The sequence below is a fragment of the Balaenoptera borealis genome (genome assembly GCF_965194805.1).
Source record: "Balaenoptera borealis genome assembly, chromosome: X".
In the NCBI taxonomy this organism is placed as follows: Eukaryota; Metazoa; Chordata; class Mammalia; order Artiodactyla; family Balaenopteridae; genus Balaenoptera; species Balaenoptera borealis.
In genome coordinates this window covers 38745715-38763937 of record NC_138881.1, presented here as the reverse complement: position 1 = coordinate 38763937, position 18223 = coordinate 38745715, and the positions used below count along the sequence as shown (strand labels likewise).

The following is an 18223-nucleotide window of genomic DNA, read 5'->3' as shown; positions in this document are numbered from 1 at the left end:
TTGCTGAGGCTTTCTATTTTTTCATTTTAAGTATATTCATAGGTGTATTTCAGGTATGTTTATAATTGCTTGTTGAAGCAGTTCCATGATGGCTGCTTTAAAATCTTGGTCAGAGAATTTTAATATCTCTGTCATCTTTGCATTGAAATCTATTGGTTGTCTTTTTTATTCAGTTTGAGATCTTCCTGGTTCTTGGAATAAGTGATTTTTTTCTATTGTAACCTAGACATTTTGCATATTATGTGAGAATCTGGATCTTATATAAGCCTTTTGTTTCAGTTAGCTTCCTCTGATACTTCAGAGAGGAAGGGAGAACACTGCCTCATTACCGTCAGTTGCAGGTAGAAGTCCGGTTTTCCCAGTTAGCCTTGGCTGATACTTGAGGAGGAGGGAGCTCATCATTACTGCTGGGCAAACTTCTCACTAGGCCTCCACTGTTATCTCCCTGGCTAGGACTGGTAGGGGTGCCTTGTTACTACTCCCCACATGATCTCCATTGACACCGTCGGGTGGGTGGGCCGCCTTCTTACCATTGGGCAGTGTTGTAAATCCAAACTATCTATCCACTAGGCCCCCTCTGATACCACCTCAGTGGAGTGGAGAAGGGGTGCCTCATTGCTACCAGATGATGGAGGAAGCCCATGCTTGCTGCATGGTTTCCACTGACTCCATGGTTTGGGGTTGTGGTCACTTGTACTGCTTAGTGTGGATGAAAGTCCCAATTCTGTTCTTGACCTTTTCTGACACCACACCTGCAGGGGGTTGGGTTGCCTCATTACAGTCTGATGTCTAGGTTCCCTCTTAGTCACTGCTGCTATGGATAGAGGTCAGGCCACAGATTTTTTTCCTTGATGTTTGGCTGTAGTAGAACAGCTACTAAAAGTTTTCTCTCTTGCTAGACTGCCTCTTTCCTAGTCCTTAGGCTAGAGAGAGTAGGATTTTTTGTTTTTTCTTTTATCTACAACCATTGGCATTTGCTGGTTCTGTTTCCATTTCTTTGACTTCTGCTCTTATCTTTATTATTTCTCACCGCCTTCTTGCTTTGGGTTTATTTTGCTCTTCTCTTCCTAGTTTCCTGAGGTAGCAACTTATATTATTGAGACTTTTCTTCATTTCTAATGTAAACACTGTTGCTATAAAATTCCCTCTAAGCTCTGATCTGGATGCATCCCACAAGTTTTGATATCTTATATTACCATTCAGTTAAAAATATGTTTCGTTTTTTTTGAGACTTCCTCTTTGACCCATGGATTATTGGTTTTTTAAAAAAATTTTTAGGTGTTTAAAGATTTTCCTGTTATCTTTTTCATATTGATTTCTAGTTTAATTCCATTATGAGCTAAGATCATATCATATCTTTTAAGCTTTAAGGTTTGTTTTAGCACCCAGGGTCTCGTCGATCTTGGAGAATATTCCATCTGTACTTTCCTCACATGAACTCGTAAAGGAAAAGAAATAGTTAAAGATATGTAAGAAAGTAACCAAATCATACTCTAGACATACACTAATACATTTTATTTTTATTTTTTTAATTAATTTTTATTTGAGTATTAATTTACAGTGTTGTGTTCGTTTCTGCTATACAGCAAAATGAGTCAGTTATACATAAACATTTATCCACTCTTTTTTAGATTCTTTTCCCATATAGGTCATTACAGAGTATTGAGTGGCGTTCCCTGTGCTATACAGTAGGTCCTTATTAGTTATCTATTTTATATCTAGTAGTTAATCCCAGTCTCCTAATTTACCACCCCACTTTGCCTTTGGTAACCATAAGTTTGTTTTCTACATCTGTGACTCTATTTCTGTTTTGTAGATAAGTTCATTTGTACCATTTTTTTAGATTCCACATATGAGCGATATTATATGATATTTGTCTTTCTCTGTCTGACTTAACTTCACTCAGTATGACAATCTCTAGGTCCGTCCATGTTGCTGCAACTAATAAATTTTATTTAAAATATTTTCCAATGGTAATGCTGTTACATTTGGCTACTTTAAAGAAATTATGCTTAGAAACCAAGGAAGAGAACATTTCTAATTAAATGATAGAGCCAAGAGACTGAGCTCTAGGATCTCTTCACAGAAAATGCCTATAGCCTTTGCTTCCAACTAGGCTCCTTGACCATAGCATATCACTACCACCTGGGTACAAATACTGTTTAAAATCATAAAGTGGAAAGTGAATATGATTGTGAATATCACTATTCTGCCCTTCTTGAACATCTTTTTGTGAAAGGAATTTAAATTTTTATAATATATTTTTGTTGTACAATTAAAGAGGATAGTTACAACATTTTTATGGACTCCAATATATATGTTATAAAACTGTATATTTGCAAGAGTAACTATTGTTATTATGTTATTATTGGTAATTATACCAATAAATTATAAAACAATTTTTACTAAATTGTTAGTAAGCAATTAGTAAACAATTGTTAGTCAACAATTCTCAGTCAATTGCAGTAAAACATTGTTTAATTGCCCTCCTCAAAGCACAGATAAGCAGCCTTCCTGTTCATTTTAGGAGGTAAAGGGCTTCATGTGCCATTTTGGCATTGAATAGTCACTCATAGCAACCAAGCTGTCTTGGTTACTGTTTTGAAAACAGACATGAGTCTCTAATTATGTCACAGTTGATTCCTGTCCAGAAGGCTATCTGTTATGTCTGCCTCTTTATATACATGTCTTGTTATTTTGGCCAGCAGGAAATAACTTCTTCATGACACAAGGCAGCATCAGTTACCACCTTTCCTAAAAACACTAATGTCAAGAGGAAGAAGAAGAGTACAAAAAGAAAAAGGTTGCTGCAGAGGCTTTGAGAAGCAGCCTGCTTTTTGATATGTGCCTCTTGTGTGCTGAATTGTGTTCCCCCAAAATTCGTATATTGAAAACCTAACCCCCGGTACCTCAGAACTCGACCTTATTTGGAGATAGTCTTTACAGAGCTAAAGTTAAAAAGATGTCATTAGGGTAGGCCCCAATCCAATATGACTGGTGTCCCTATAAAAGGAAGAAATTTAGACCCAGAGACAGACATACATAGAGGGAAGATAATGTGAAGACACAGAGAGATGACAGCCATCTACAAGCCAAGGAGAGAGGCCTGGAACAGATCCTTCCCTCACAGCCCTCAGAAGGAACCGACCCCACTAGAATTTTGATTTCAGACTTGCTTCTAGAACTGTTAGAGAATGAATTTCTGTTATTTAAGCCTCCCAATTTGTGGTACTTTTTTCCAGCAGCCCTCACAAAGTAATACAGTGCCAAAAAACACAAAAGCTACAGCAGTAGGTTTCCAGCCAAATACCATTATGGAAGTGTGGTTCAGCACATTTAGTTTTCTGTGGTCATTTGAGGAAAAGAAGCCACAGAGAAGTTGCTGAAAAGATTTCTATGTAGTTTTTCTCTTTCAGAGTTGGATAGGATTGTGAACTGAATAACAGCTTACCCATCTGAGACAGCATGCCCTGCAGCCCTTTTCCAATGGCAAATGAGAGTCCCTCTGATAATATAACTCACAGATGTTTTTTCTTATTCTAACCTCTTCTGTCTATTCAATAAATTAATCAGTTGAAGTTCAAAGGATTTCCCAAGTTGAATACTTTCAACCTTAAGAAAGGCAATATGCCCACGCAACTTTTGTGAGACTTGACACGTGTCCCTCACCAAACTTTATGTTACACAGGAGTATTTGTTGCTTTAAACAATGGAGAAAGAAGGAAGAAACCAAAGTGCTGAGGATCTCTATATAGCCCATGTCTCTGGGTGAGGATAGAGTTAGCTTGTACCTGGACTGAGATAGCTCTATGCTTGTCTCCAGGGTTGCCTGAAAGTCTGGTACTGACCCTTGGTTAAGATAAGGATGAAATGTACTAGCTGATGATTTATAATGTGCTTCTTAAAGTTCGAAATTCCCTTGGAGACATCCTGTACTGGCTTGTCTGCATCAGTTAGGGATCTATAGATTGATGGTTTGTACCTGGTTTTGCCATTTACACAGTCTGGTTTTAGTTGTGACAAGTAGTGTGTTAAAGACCCCTCAGTAAACTAGTATCTTGGCTTCCTTGAAACCAAGATACCTTGCACATATCTTTGTGGTCCATAATTTGAATGCAAAGCACATCTTCTGTAACTGAGAGAACTCTAGGAGGTGCTCCTGGACATATCAAACCCCTCAATGACTGACTATACTTTCTTTCTCCTGCTATACTTATCTTTATTAAAGCCTTAGGTGTGAAATGTTGTAAGTCCTTTCAGTTGTCTGGCCCTGTGTGATTGTTAACCCTTGAACCCTAGACTCAAGGCTGAGACCTTGGGCCCCTCCTAAAATTTACCTTAAAAGGTAAAGCAAGCCCTAGTCCTGGAGACCAAATATTGCAAATAAACTGATGAAGCAGTAGGGGCCCCAGTCTTTGTTGAGTTTTAAGGCAAACTCAAGGCCTGGATAAGAGGCCATAAAGATGTCTGTGGAATCCTGGATCTTGGTTCTAGATGTAAGTGGAGAGAAATTGAAGAGGAGCATAGGCATAGAATAGATATTACTGGGTCATCAGATCCCACCTCTGTCAGTAATACAACTCTGGTTGGCGGGGGTTTGAGCCTGCAGGTGAAATTAAAATGGGGTCTGACAGCGGTTTTTTCTGGTTCACATGACTTCTGTTCTTCTAGAGACTGTCTCTGGGGCCAAAAACATTATAGAATATAAGGGAATAAAAGCTACAGCATAATGAAAATTGCACAATTAAATCAAGGTCATCTGCCAAAGACACACATTCTAAATAGCCATTAAATCTACTGCCTTCCATAACCTATTTGTTTTGAGTGTTGTTGGATTAAATTAGTCAGAGACAGCTTTATATTCCTGGCACTATGAAGGCTATAAATAGAATCTCTCTCATAAAGCATATGTGAATAGAGGAGTTACTTATGAAGTATAAGAGGAGAACAGAAACATTTACACACAGAAAAAAGCCTTGTAACTGTAATCAGAATAAAGAAAGGAATAAGCACCAAGAGAATGTCTAACATTAGAGAAATGGTTTAATAAATTATGGTACATGAAAATGATGGAATATTATACAGGCATTAAAATGATAATTAAGATTATGTAGAAACATAAACAAGATGTTCGATATAATGTTAAGTAAAACCAGGAGAATACAAAGTGGCATATAAAAATATGAGAGAGCTGAAGGGAATATATTAGTGCATTATCATAACTGGGAGTGGACCATTTGGTTTTTTTGGGTATTTAAAAAAATTTTTTTAACATCTTTATTGGAATATAATTGCTTTACAATTGTGTCTTAGTTTCTGCTTTATAGCCAAGTGAATCAGCTATAAATATACATATATCCCCATATCTCCTCCCTCTTGCGTCTCCCTCCCACCCTCTCTATCCCACCCCTCTAGGTAGACACAAAGCACCGAGCTGATCTCCCTGTGCTATGTGGCTGGTTCCCACTAGCTATCTGTTTTACATTTGGTAGTGTATATATATATGTCCATGCCACTCTCTCACTTTGTCACAGCTTACCCTTCCCCCTCCCCGTGTCCTCAAGTCCATTCTCTACGTCTGCGTCTTTATTCCTGTCCTGCCACTAGGTTCTTCAGAACCATTTTTTTAAACAATAGCCAGGACATGGAAGCACCTCATGCCCGTCTCTGGGGTCCGTGCTGATAGCCGCAGCTCGTGCCCGTCTCTGGAGCTCATTTGGGTGGTGCTCTGAATCCCCTCTCCTCGCGGACCCCGAAACAGTGGTCTCTTGCCTCTTCGGCAGCTCCAGACCTTTTCCCGGACTCCCTCCCGGCTAGCTGTGGCGCACTAGCCCCTTCAGGCTGTGTTCACGCCGCCAACCCCAGTCCTCTCCCTGCGATCCGACCGAAGCCCGAGCCTCAGCTCCCAGCCCCGCCCGCCCCGGCGGGTGAGCAGACAAGCCTCTCGGGCTGGTGAGTGCTGCTCGGCGCCGAGCCTCTGTGCGGGAGTCTCTCCGCTTTGCCCTCTGCACCCCTGTGGCTGCGCTCTCCTCCGTGGCTCCGAAGCTCCCCCCTCCGCTACCCGCAGTCTCTGCCCACGAAGGGGCTTCTAGTGTGTGGAAACCTTTCCTCCTTCACGGCTCCCTCCCACTGGTGCAGGTCCCGTCCCTATTCTTCTGTCTCTGTTTTTTCTTTTTTCTTTTGCCCTACCCAGGGACGTGGGGAGTTTCTTGCCTTTTGGGAAGTCTGACGTCTTCTGCCAGCGTTCAGTAGGTGTTCTGTAGGAGTTGTTCCACATGTACATATATTTCTGATGTATTTGTGGGGAGGAAGGTGATCTCCATGTCTTACTCCTCCGCCATCTTGAAGGTGTCCCCAAACTCGGACCATTTGTTTTTAATTAAAATAATCCTGTTATAGAGACTTTGTGTGTATGTGTACATATATATATACATATATATATGTATATATATACACACCTTCTATATGTATAGATCTATATATAGACATAAGATATTTAGTGGTGGGCGTATTAGTCCAGATTTTTTTGAGATGCTTTCTCATCACTTATAGCAACACTTTCTAATAGAACTTCCTGCAGTGATATATCCATTCTATAAATCTGTGCTGTCCAATATGGTAGACACTAACCTTGTGTGTTTACCAAGCACTTGAAATGTGGCTAGTGTGGCTGAGAAATCAATTTTTTAAAAATTTTAACTAGTTAAAATTTAAATTCAAGTAGCCACACTTGACTAGTGATAACCATATCATTCTCTCATTAGCACAAATTTAGAGCTAGAAGATAGACAAAATTTAGTAGTGGGTTCATTAGTCTGGATTTTTTTCCATAATCAATTGGAACCTTTAAAAGTACTCCGTCATTCACTTCTCCCTGTGGAGCAAGAGATTGTGCAAAAAGTGCACCCTACTGAACTGCAAAGGATAAAATAGGTCAACTTACCGTGTACTTCAGTGGAATTTTGGTAAAATCTTTACTCTAATCACAAATCTATCAAAGAGCTGTAAATAGCTACCCCTTTATGGTACAAAAACATGAGACCAGGAAACCACCAGGTCATAGGTTCCCTGGCTTACCCTGGCCTAGAAGGTACATGAATAAAGTGCTCTTGCATAGTCAATAACCAACTGAACATGAATGGGGAAGAAATGAACAGTAGTTTTTCCACTTGAGAAAATGTGGAGGCCCTGTGTAACTTTTTCCTTACTGTTGGAATCATGTTCCCATGTGTCCCTACTAAGCAGTGCCCACCTGACTTAGGCAGATCCCATCCTGACTTCTGCATTGCCATGCCTCCTCCTTCTTCTACATCTTTGTATACCCACCCTCTCAACCACATCTCTCCACTCTTATCCTCCACCTCCTCCCTGGAATGCCATTTTCATCTGTATTGAATTGTATCTTGATGGATAGGAGAATCTAGATTAGAGATGAGTAAGGAAAAAAGACTCAAACTGAGTGTGATGTAATTCCCAAACTCTTTCAGGGAAGTAATGATTATTCCTGATAATATGTTTAGAGACTGTTCTGATAGACCTAAATGAAATTTTAAAAATTGATAATGTTATTTACTAACCTAGCCAGCTATCTATCAGGCAGCAGTCTAAACATCTCTAAGCAAGCGTTCTTTTTCGTCTTGTATCTAGTCTAACAGTGATTTCCTAATCAGTCTTTTTTTCCTGTATATCTACGAAAAGTGAAATCTTTTACTTGGCTAATTTAGAGGCCTAATCTCTTGTATCACACTTAAAATAAAACATTGACATAATGAATTTGTCATATATGTTTTCCTTAAGAATTTGGAGGCCCTACCAAGATAGCTCAACTCACAACAGCCTACCAGAGTGAAGCAAGAACAGCTCTGAATCAAGTAATACCACATCAAATATGACACTGAAAACTTGGAGAGGAAGTTTGGAGCCAGAGTACTGGATTTCCCTGTGGTTTGGGCAATTACATCGAATGTCCCTACCCTTGCCGCTCCTATAAGTGCCTGGAAAGGTCATTTGATGTTGGAAGGATGTCATAGGACTGGAGAAAAGGTAAGTTGGGTTTAATTCCATAGGCTTTTGGTCAGTGTATTAATTATGTTACTAAGGGATGACCAAAGACCCTAGCAAAGTTGGGGTGGGTAAGTACGCATTTATTTCTTTTGGTTTCAGGAAGTTATTCTGTGTTTTGTTGGCAAAAACTTTGTGTCTTGTTTTCATTTTTCTTTTAGCTAAAATCGTATAATTTGCCCAGCAATTTTTCACATGTTAATCTCTGTCTGTAAATGGTCATTTGAAATTCTTTGTGTGTGTGACCAGAGAGATTTTAGATATAGAGCTGTTTGCTTTAAATACCTTTGAAAAATTAAACTTAATTGATTGAAGGAATTGGTCATTTGTATGCAACATGAGAACATTTAGTTCAAACAGAGAGATCCATCTTGAGGTGAAGTAAGAACAGAAAATCTGTTCAGCTGATATCATGAAAATAGACTATCTTATTCTGTGATGTTAAAGAAAATGGCAGGGTTTATTTTGTGTGCTGAGCATAAAGACTGAGAGGATTGACTGGAATAGACTAAGAAATGGGACTACCTATGGAGATATAAATAATATTATCTAATGCAAACTATTTACTTACTTACTGTTGCAAGTTGGTTCTCCTGGAAGTAGACCCAGAGCTAGAGTTTAGCAGGCAGGATGGCTATGAAGGGATCAACACCTATGAGAGGTAGGGGGGATCAAGGGAGAAGTCCAAACTGTAATGCAGTCCCTACAAATACTGATACTTTGGGCAACCCTATGGGGCACTTAGGAGTTAGAATAGGCCTTTAAAGTTGTTCCCTGTTGGGCCAAGATTGATGCACATTTATATCTCCACATGGATCAGGGTAGTGGGAGTAACTTTGTGGCTCCCTGCAGCTGAGATATCCTTGACAGCTGTGGGCTTCCTGCTTATATCACTCCCAGAAGCTGGGGCAAGTCCTTCAATGAGCGGGGATATGGGTGGAACATCAAGGGATCCACCTCCTTAGTTATGTAATTTTGTGAAACTAAATCACTTAATCTGGAGGGAAATTAACAAGATTGTTAAATTTATCATATTTAATGGAGCACATATTTAATTAGTCTAGGGACTTAGCTTATGTACATTTAAATATGCATATTTAGAATAGTCTCAAGAACTCATACACAAAAAAAGGAGAAATAAAAAAGAAAAAAGTGTGCTCAAAAGGGAGCAATTAAATTTTAGGTAACTTTAGGCTACTAAGATAAGAAACAATGGAATGAACATTGGTATCAGGCCAATTTCAAGAAAATGTTCTAAATGAAGACTTTTAAGCAAAATTGGAATAGTTTTAATATTACGTAATAAATCTTAGAGAATTATAAATTTATTACTCTTATAGTAAGTCATATACAAATTAAACTATTATTACATTTATTTTAAAAGCTATTTACAATATACTAAACTTGATAAAGAACACCTACAACAAAGTGAGAGAGTGGCATGGACTTATATATACTACCAAATGTAAAATAGATAGCTAGTGGGAAGCAGCTGCATAGCACAGGGAGATCAGCTCGGTGCTTTGTGACCACCTAGAGGGGTGGGATAGGGAGGGTGGGAGGGATACGCAAGAGGGAGGAGATATGGGGATATATGTATATGTATAGCTGATTCACTTTGTTATAAAGCAGAAATTAACACACCATTTTAAAGCAATTATACTCCAATAAAGATGTTAAAAAAAAAACCTACAAAAAACCCTGCGACTAACATAGTACTTAATGGTGAGAAACTTGAAGTATCTCACTAAGATCAGGTACAAGGCAAGGATATTTCCTCTCACTGCTCTTTTTCAAAATCATACTGGAAGTTCTAGCTGATGCAGTAGACAAGAAAAGGAAATAAAATGTATACAGATTAGAAAGAAACAAATAAAACTGTCTTTGTTTGTAGATGATATGATTGTCTATGTGGAAAACCCAAAAGAATTGACCAAAAAACTCCTGGAACTAATAAGAGATTTTAGCAAGGTTGCAGGAGACAAGGTTAATACACAAAAGTTAATCACCTTCCTATATGCCAGCAATGAACAAGTGGAATTTGAGATTAAAAACACAATACCATTTACATTGACACCCCAAAAATGAAATACTTAGGTATGAATCTAACAAAATATGTACAAGATCTATATGAAGAAAACTACAAAACTCTGCTGAATGAAATCAAAGAAGAACTAAATAAATGAAGAGATAATCCACATTCAAGGATAGGAAGACTCAATATTTTTAAGATGTCACTTCTTCCCAACATACTGTATAGATTCAATGCAGTCTCAATCAAAATCCCAGCAAGTTATTTTGTGGATACTGATAAACTAATTCTAAAGTTTACATGGAGAGACAAAAGACCTAGAACAGCCAACACAATATTGAAAGAGAACAAATTTGGAGGACTGACACTACCTGACTTCAAGATTTACTATAAAGCTACAGGAATCAAGACAGTGTGGCACTGGCAAAATGATGGACAAATAGATCAATGGAACAGAATAAAGAACTCAGAAATAGACCCACATAAATATAGTCAGCTGATCTTTGACAAAGGAGCAAAGGCAATACAGTAAAGATAGTGTTCCTGCAAAGAGTGCCAGAACAACTGGATATCCACATCCAAAAAAATAAAACTAGACACAGACCTTATACCATTCACAAGAATTAACACAAAATGGGTCACAGACTTAAATGTAAAACACAAAACTATAAAGCTCCTAGAAGATAACATAGGAGAAACCCTAGATGACCTTGGGTATGGTAATGACTTTTTAGATACAATACCAAAGGCACAGTCCATGAAAGAAATAATTGATATGCTAGACATCATTAAAATTAAAAATTTCTGTTCCATGAAAGACAGTGTCAAGAGAATGAGAAGACAAGTCACAGACTGGGAGAAAATACTTGCAAAAGACCCATGTGATAAAGGACTGTTATCCAAAATACATACAGAATCTTTAAAACTCAACAATAAGAAAACAAACCTGATTAAAAATGGGTCAGAGATCTTAACAGACATCTCACCAAAGATGTACAGATGGAAAATAAGCATATGAAAAGATACTCCACATCATATGTCATCAGGGAAATGCAAATTAAAACAAGATACCACTACAAACTTACTGGAACGGCCAAAATCCAGAACACTGAGAACACCCAAGTGTCAGTGGAACAACAGGAATTTTTATTCATTGCTGGTGGCACTGCAAAATGGTACAGCCACTTTGGGAGACAGCTTGGAGGTTTCTTACAAAACTGAACATATTTTTACCATATGATCCAGCAATCACTCTCCTTGGTATTTACCCAAAGGAGCTGAAAACTTATGCCCACACAAAAACCTGAACATGGATCTTTATAACAGCTTCATTCATATTTGTCAAAACTTGTAAGCCACCAAGATGTCCTTCGGTAAGTGATTGTATAAACTGCGGTGCATCCTGACAATGTAACATTATTCAGCACTAAAAAGAAATGAGCTATCAAGCCATGAAAAGACATGGCGGCCACTTAAATGCATATTACTAGGTAAAAAAAGTCAATTTGAAAATGCTAAGTACTGTATGATTCCAACTATATGACATTCTGAAATAGGAAAAACTATGAAGAGAGTAAAAGGATCAGTGGTTGCCAAGAGTTGGGGGAATGAAGAGAGGAAGCATAGTAGATTTTTATGGCAGTGAAAATACTCTGTATGTTACCATAATGATTGATACATATCATTTTACATTTGTCCAAACCTATAGAATATACAGCATCATGAGTGAACTGTAATGTAAATTATGGACTTTGGGTGATTGTGATGTGTCAATCTAAGTTCATCAGCTGTAACAAATGTACCACTTTGTTGGGAGACATTGATGATGGAGGCTGCTACGCATGTGTGGGAACAGAGGATATATGGGAAATCTCTGTATTTTTCCTCTCTCTTAGTTTTGCTGTGAACCTTAAACTGCTCTAAAAAATAATGTCTTCATTTTTAAAAAGTAATTAATTTAAAAAGGTAAAATCAGATGTTCTTTCTGATTTTATTACAGTGTAGAATATGATATAAAAAAGTATATACAATGTTTAATTTTTTTTAAAGACTTTTTAAAAATAATTTATTTAGTTAATTTATTTTTGGCTGCGTTGCGTCTTCATTGCTGTGTGCTGGCTTTCTCTAGTTGCAGAGAGCGGGGGCTACTCTTTGTTGCGGTTCACTGGCTTCTCATTGCGGTGGCTTCTCTTGTTGAGGGGCACGGGCTCTAGGCGCACGGGCTTCAGTAGTTGTAGCATGTGGGCTCAGTAGCTGTGGCTCATGGGCTCTAGGTGTGGGTTTCAGTAGTTGTGGCTCACAGGCTCTAGAGCGCAGGCTCAGTAGTTGTGGAGCATGGGCTTAGTTGCTCCGCGGCATGTGGGATCTTCCTGGACCAGGGCTCGAACCCGTGTCCCCTGCATTGGCAGGTGGATTCTTAACCACTGCGCCACCAGGGAAGCCCTACAATGTTTAATTTTATTTTCTTACAAAATAGTCTGAGCGGGACTTTCCTACACTTATCTTATGGGTCAGAAAAGTGATCATTGCTGACAAAAATTTTAGGAACATATAAACATAGATGCTCAACTAAATTGAATTATACTAACTAATATCCTTCTGATTTTTTTTGTTCTTGTGACTTCCAGCCAATGTTTCAAAATACATAAACCCTGGAACTACTCTACTTGCACTGTGTGAATAAAATTTCATTGTGTTATAATTTTTGATAAGTCATTTTTTAAAATATCAACAGTGATTGCATTGTTATTTAATTAATTCACAATTTATTAAGGATCTTGCAATTGCAACTTACATCTTTCTATAAATATTATAATGGTGTAGTTAATTAATAATCTTACGTTACCTGGAAAAATTTTAAAGAAATCAAAGTGAATAGAGACAAAAAGAGCAAAGTAATTGGTCACCAAATAATAGTTTTAATTTACATATTCTCACCTATATGTAAACATATTTGCCCATATAAAAAAAGTGCTTTCTTATATGTTTACAAATGTTAAAAGCTGAAGTTTAAATTTTCAAAAAATGATAATCTTTCATTTTTTAGTATGATTGTATACGTACATGTTTATTTTATTTACTTATTTATTTAAAAATTTATGTATATGTGAGAGGAAATGCAGGCATACCTTGGAGATCTGGGAGATTCGGTTCCAGACCACTGCAATTGAGGCGCTGGTGGTATAGTGATTATTAGCATAGCTGCCTTTCAGACCACTGCAATAAAGTGAATATCACAATAAAGAGAGTCACACTAATTGGTTTCCCAGTGCATATAAAAGTTATGTTTACACTATGTAGTTTATTAAGTGTGCAATAGCATTATGTCTAAAATATGTACATACTTTACTTTAAAAATACTTTATTGCTAAAAAATGTTAACCATTATCTGAGCCTTTGGGGAGTCGAAATCTTTGCAATAATAACATGAAAGTTCACTGATCATAGATCACCATAACAAATATAGTTAAGTTTAAAATATTGTGAGACAATGTTCACTGCAGCTCTGTTTACAATAGCCAGGACATGGAAGCAACCTAAGTGTCCATCGACAGATGAATGGATGAAGTAGATGTGGCACATGTATACAATGGAATATTACTCAGCCATAAAAAGAAACGAAATTGAGTTATTTGTAGTGAGGTGGATGGACCTAGAGTCTGTTATACAGAGTGAAGTAAGTCAGAAAGCGAAAAACAAATACTGTATGCTAACACATATATATGGAATCTTAAAAAAAAAATGGTTCTGAAGAACCTAGGGGCAGGACAGGAATAAAGACACAAATGTAGAGAATGGACTTGAGGACATGGGGAGGGGGAAGGGTAAGCTGGGACGAAGTGAGAAAGTGGCATGGACTTATATACACTAGCAAATGTAAATAGATAGCTAGTGGGAAGCAGCCACATAGCACGGGGAGATCAGCTCGGTGCTTTGTGACCACCTAGAGGGGTGGGATAGGGAGGGTGGGAAGGAGACTCAAGAGAGAGGGGATATGGGGATATATGTATATGTATAGCTGATTCACTTTGTTATAAAGCAGAAACTAACACACCATTGTAAAGCAATTATACTCCAATAAAGATGTTAAAAATAAATAAATAAATAAATAAAATATTGTGAGAATTACCAAAATATGATACAGACACGAAGTGGGCAAATGTTATTGGGAAAATGGCACTGATAGACTTGTTCAATGCAAGGTTGCCACAAACCTTCAATTTGTAAAAAATGCAATATCTGTGAAGCGCAATAAAGAGAATTGCAATAAAATGAGGTATGCCTATACTGGTAGCTCAGAAGACAAAATAAAATGTCGTTAGAGTACTGTCTGTTCTGAATGTGAAGCAATAAAAAGTTACTATTTGCTTTCAGTGTATTCTACCCAGATGGCCGGTGATTTTTGCCTCATCCAACCTGACTGTGCATTCTCAGAAGAGTCTGTTAATTTTTATGCTATTTATGCTTTGGGGAATTCCATAACTGTAGACAACTGTAAAAACCTGACATGAAGAACTAAATTCCTAATGTTTATTATGAAAAAAATTCTGTTACGGTTTTTATATGGTATTGCTACTCTCTGGACCTTTCTTGTCCTCGAACAAGTGAACTATCATCTGAAAACTATTAAGATTTTGCTTTCCTCTGAGTTCAGACCTCAAATTCAGAATAATACGATTGAAAAGGTGTTTTTTGCACTCTAACCATATTCATTGCTCCCAAGACAGCTGCTAGATAGCACCAAAGGATTTCTCCTCATCTTATAACCCAGAAAGTGGCACTCATGAGCAAGAAGAGGTGTTAGAAATAATTGGGTTTGCTTGGTATGCTTATTATCTTCTTAATTGGCTCAACAGAATGGTAAGAGTTGTCCTTTCCTAGGGTGCAAAATTCGGAAAAACCATCAAATCAAAGAAGAAGCAACCTCCCCCAGGTTAATTTTGTGCAAGACAAGTGCTGTAAAACAAAGATATTTTTAATAGTGGTTAGTCCTTTTAATATGTGTAGAGTCCCACTTTTATTCATGTGCAAGGGGTGACATATTATCAACATATTGACTTCTCAAACAAATGTATTCCCAGATTTTAAAAATTCTTATCAAATGTTAGTGATTATGACACACATTTTACAGGCGAGATACAAAGGTGTTCTAAATCCAGCAATTACTCTGCTACCATAACATATTTTTACCTTCATAATAATCAACTAAGTTGGTATGAAATGTTACAGGGAGGTCCACATGCGTCAGAACTGTGCCCCAGTGAGAGATTTCACTCTTCTTCACTCTGATAGAGTTCCAGGAATAAAGTGATAGTTTCATCAGTCAGGGATTTCTGCTCTCACTTCACATTTATCTGAAACCAAAGCCAAAAGTTGCCAATTGGCAAATATTTCTGAACAAAATATCCAAGATAACAAGACTTGATAACAGAGACTCTTGACTATTTTAATGTAGTTAGGTTTGAGGGAATAAACTCATGGATACATGCTGATGTCACCACTATAGTCTGATACCTGGGAGACTCAACCTATATGGAACTTAAGATGCAGAATTTCCAGGACTATTTTTTTCTAGAAATAGATGACTTTATGAAACTAGACTGTTGAACAATATCAGTGGAATAACGTTTGATTATGTAGAATTGAGTAAAAACTTTGACAAAAATCTAGTAGTGATTATTTTCTTGGAACATGTGTTATTGTTCTTTTTTTTAACGTCTTTATTGGAGTATAATTGCTTCACAATGGTGTGTTAGTTTCTGCTTTATAACAAAGTGAATCAGCTATATGTATACATACATCCCCATATCCCCTCCCTCTTGCGTCTCCCTTCCACCCTCCCTATCCCACCCCTCTAGGTGGTCACAAAGCACCAAGCTGATCTCCCTGTGCTATGCAGCTGCTTCCCACAAGCTATTTTACATTTGGTAGTGTATATATGTCCATGCCACTCTCTCACTTTGTCGCAGCTTACCCTTCCCCTCCCCCTCCCCGTGTCCTCAAGTCCATTCTCTAGTAGGTCTGTGTCTTTATTCCCATCTTGCCCCTAGGTTCTTCGTGACCTTTTTTTTTTTTTTTTTTTTTTTTTTTTAGATACCATATATATGGGTTAGCATACGGTATTTGTTTAAGTGGTGCTCTGCCTTCTGTGGGCAGACAGGGAAGGAATCCCCTCTCCTCGCGCACCCAGAAACAATGGTCTCTTGCCTCTTCGGCAGCTGCAGACTTTTCCCCAGACTCCCTCCCGGCTAGCTGTGGTGCACTAGCCCCCTTCGGGCTGTGTTCACGCCGCCAACCTCAGTCCTCTCCCTGGGATCCGACCGAAGCCCGAGCCTCAGCTCCCAGCCCCGCCCGCCCCGGCGGGTGAGCAGACAAGCCTCTCGGGCTGGTGAGTGCTGCTCGGCGCCGAGCCTCTGTGCGGGAATCTCTCCGCTTTGCCCTCCGCACCCCTGTGGCTGCGCTCTCCTCCGTGGCTCCCGAGCCTCCCCACTCTGCCACCCGCAGTCTCCGCCCGCGAAGGGGCTTCTTAGTGTGTGGAAACCTTTCCTCCTTCACGGCTCCCTCCCACTGGTGCAGGTCCCGTCCCTATTCTTTTGTCTCTGTTTTCTCTTTTTTCTTTTGCCCTACCCAGGTACATGGGGAGTTTCTTGCCTTTTGGGAAGTCTGAGGTCTTCTGCCAGCGTTCAGTAGGTGTTCTATAAGAGTTGTTCCACATGTAGATGTATTTCTGATATATTTGTGGGGAGGAAGGTGATCTCCACGTCTTACTCTTCCGCCATCTTGAAGCTCCTCCGGTATTGTTCTTAATAATCTACTTTTAATAGATATATAATGAAACTCTCTTCTTCCTTTTATTCCTCTGTCTCTAAATTTCAATTTAATAGGCTATCATTGTTCAAACTGTGATTTAACCTGTAGTTTAAAACTAATGGTTAAATACCTACTAAACCAGACCTGCCTGATAATTTGTTTAACCCTATAGTAATTGGCATATTGTTTAAACTGATATAAAAAATATGAAAAGAGGGTCTTCTGCTTTTAGCCAAATTGGAGTGACAGAGGCTTGATTTACCTTCCTGTCAGAAACAAACCAAAAAATGGGCCAAATATATGAAACAGCAGTTGCCAGACTATGCTAAGAAATCCCAACTCCCCTGCTGGGAGGGTATCAGAAAAGGCCAACTGGGGAGCCATTACTCTCATCTCCATAGAATAATAATGAGCTTACCTAAACCCTCCACCCTATGATGTCAGTGGAAACCACATAGAAAGCCTGGAGTTCTGCCTCTACTTGGTGGTAACAAAGCATCCTTCCCTCTCGTTCTTGGGATGGTGTCAGAGGAGGCCTAATGGAGAATCAGAGCTTTCACAACCATTCAGTGGTAATAAGGCCACCACCCCCTGTGGTGTCATTGGAGGCCATGTGAAAAGCCTGCACCTCCACTTCCACCTTAAAGTACTAGGAACGCCCTTTCCCTCCCACTGGCATGGTATCAGAGGAAGCTTAGTGGAGAGTCATAATTTTTACCACTACTTAGTCATAACAAGGCAAATCCCCCATGGTCTCAGTGGAGGCCATGTGGTGAGCAGTAATTAGGTATTATAAGTAATCTAGAGATGATTTAAAGTATGTGTAGGTTATATGCAAATACTATGCCATTTTATATAAGGGACCTGAGCATCCATGGATTTTGGTATCTGTGGGGGGATCCTGGAACTAGTGTTCCAAAAACCCCGAGGGACAACTGTTTGAGACCATTAACATTTAATGTAATTACTGACATATTAAGACTTAAGTTTGCCACTTAATTTCTTGTTTTTTATTTGTTCTCGCTCTCTTTCTCTCTCTGTTTTCTTTTTCCTTGCCTTGTGTGCCCCTCCCCCTACTAGCTATGGTGGTATCTGGGAAGTCAAAGTTGGAAGGGTGACTCCTACCTCTGCCCAGCAGTAGAAAGAACCCTTCTTCCCAAGTATGAACAGAGGCTGAGTAGAGAACCTGGCAGTAGCATGATGGCACTTTCCTTCACTCACCTGAGCAGTGTCAGGAGATGCCTGCTAAAACACAAGATTTAAAAAAGATCCAGAATCCAGACCCACCCAAATATTTAGGTGTCAACTGACAATGAAAAT

General features: G+C 38.7%; 2 long non-coding RNA genes across 2 annotated transcripts in view; both read right to left on the bottom strand.

The window, feature by feature from the left end:
* Positions 1-13963, bottom strand: part of LOC309621192 — a 46249-nt gene extending 32286 nt beyond the window's left edge. The window contains exons 1-2 of the long non-coding RNA XR_014239806.1: positions 13222-13963; positions 8637-8713 (exon numbers count right to left, since the gene is read on the bottom strand). This is a non-coding gene — a long non-coding RNA (uncharacterized lncRNA). The remainder of the gene's footprint in view (positions 1-8636; positions 8714-13221) is intronic.
* Positions 13964-14094: 131 nt separating this feature from the next.
* LOC309621190 lies at positions 14095-17908 on the bottom strand. The gene is made up of 3 exons (XR_014239804.1): positions 17322-17908; positions 16745-16904; positions 14095-15447 (listed from the first exon to the last, which is right to left on the bottom strand). It is a non-coding gene; the product is annotated as an uncharacterized lncRNA (long non-coding RNA).
* Between the last annotated feature and the right edge of the window lie 315 nt (positions 17909-18223).